The sequence below is a fragment of the Eucalyptus grandis genome, chromosome 3, assembly GCF_016545825.1.
Source record: "Eucalyptus grandis isolate ANBG69807.140 chromosome 3, ASM1654582v1, whole genome shotgun sequence".
NCBI lineage: Eukaryota > Viridiplantae > Streptophyta > Magnoliopsida > Myrtales > Myrtaceae > Eucalyptus > Eucalyptus grandis.
The window spans coordinates 26,616,039-26,617,836 of NC_052614.1; the positions used below are offsets into that span (position 1 = coordinate 26,616,039).

The 1,798-nt window shown below is 37.9% G+C and overlaps 1 long non-coding RNA gene across 1 annotated transcript; it reads right to left on the bottom strand.

Annotated features, from left to right (window-relative positions):
- Positions 1 to 718: 718 nt before the first annotated feature.
- LOC120291233 lies at positions 719 to 1,551 on the bottom strand. Its single transcript, XR_005549155.1, has 2 exons — positions 1,109 to 1,551; positions 719 to 890 (listed from the first exon to the last, which is right to left on the bottom strand). It is a non-coding gene; the product is annotated as an uncharacterized LOC120291233 (long non-coding RNA).
- Positions 1,552 to 1,798: the final 247 nt, after the last annotated feature.

Sequence of the window (1,798 nt, forward strand, 5' to 3'; positions counted from 1 at the left end):
CTGTAGATTTTGCATAGGAATAGATACTGGTGCACAATCTAGTACTAATGCCCATGATGAACAGCATGCTAAACCCCAAGACAACTGGAAGCAGAGAAGCCTCAACCCACTCCCCTCAACAGAGCAACCTACCCATTGCAGCCGTTGGTGGGAAGCCCACATTTTCAAAACACAGTAGATCACCCCATTATGGTTTCAAACCCATCAAAGTCCCCAGTAAAAAGCTTTTTATCAGGATCAAGCATGTACCTAGTAAGCTCGTGCCACAGACAACCTTGAATATGGGAACAAGCAATACGTCTCTCTTCCATTTGTCTGGTGTACTAAAGCCTCAATAACGCATGACAAGGACACCACCCATAAACCAACCCAACCAAAGATAGATGTCAATAGATCATCGAACTTGGGAAAAGCTCAGTCATTCTAAGTAATAATTGACCAACCTCATCATATGTACTCATTCCTGACACAACCTCCTCAATCAAAGAGATCGCTCTGTGAAAAAAGAAGCACAGCCAGTGCATTGGATTATAAATGCAGAAACAGCTCTAAAACAACAAAAGGATTGATCAATCCATCAATTGATGATCAAAGGAGTGTAAACACTGAGGATGTCCATGACCACTCCTCAACAACCACTTAAAGCATAGAAATCACCTGGTAAATGAAAAGTTCCAACAAAAATTCTGTATCAAAAGAAACATATAAATCGTATAGGATGAAACCCTAAGCTAAGTAAATTGTATGAAGGTAGCATTCGCAAATAAATTACACTTGCAATATCTCCATGATTTACCACCAATCACTTTAGTTAATGCAGCATGCATTACAAGGATAGAAACAAGCCATAACTTTGAGGATCCCAAGCTTTCCAGATTCATAAACAATCCCTACAATGGAAGATAGTGAATGACTATTCATTTTCCAAAAACAACAAAAGGCAAGAGAAGCTCAAATAAATAAGAGCTTGTTAATTAAAATGTAAAAAGAACCTTTACAGATTAAAGACAGCCCACACCTAAACAAAAGAGGCTTGCAATACAAGGAAAATGAGGAAGGCCTAATCATCTCACCATAAACGGAAAAAAAGCAGAAGTGGAAAACAAACTTCATTCAAACCAATAACTGCCTAGAATCCACAAAGCAGCTGCTTGTCCAATTTCAAACAATCATCAACTCAGCCCTACAGAAGAACACAATAGATCACCACTTCTCAAACCCGGCAAAACTTAAACCTCTAAAGAGAGAACTCAACAATTTCTATCTCACTGCTCCCTGAAGACAGTCAGCTGAAGACAAACTTAAATCAAAACTACAAAATGCCTAGAGATCTTCAAAATTCCAGTCCAGCCCCATCCTGAATATGTGGTCAGAGACTTTCAGAACTCGAGCAAACAAAAACTACATAATAGATCACCACTTCTCCAAGACATACAGATCAAAAGTTTCCAATCCAATTCCGAAGAGAAAGTAGACTCTAAAATAACAAAGAACAACTATCATCATCTGTTAAAAAATAGATTTAAAATAAGAAAGATCAAGAATACCAATCCAGATAGTTACTTGAAATACATCATCAAAAAATAAAATTCTACCAGTATGCCCTGAAGTAAAACCAATTCTGTCAGCAAACAGCCTTCACAGTCCCAATAACCAAAGAAAACCTACAATTCTTTAGATATTTATATGGCCATTGACTGAATCCAACTTGAACAATCTCTTGCACAGAAAGAACACGAAGTGACCTCTTGATCTGTACCAAAAGAAAAACACAGAAGTCGTGTACAAAGGAAGGCGA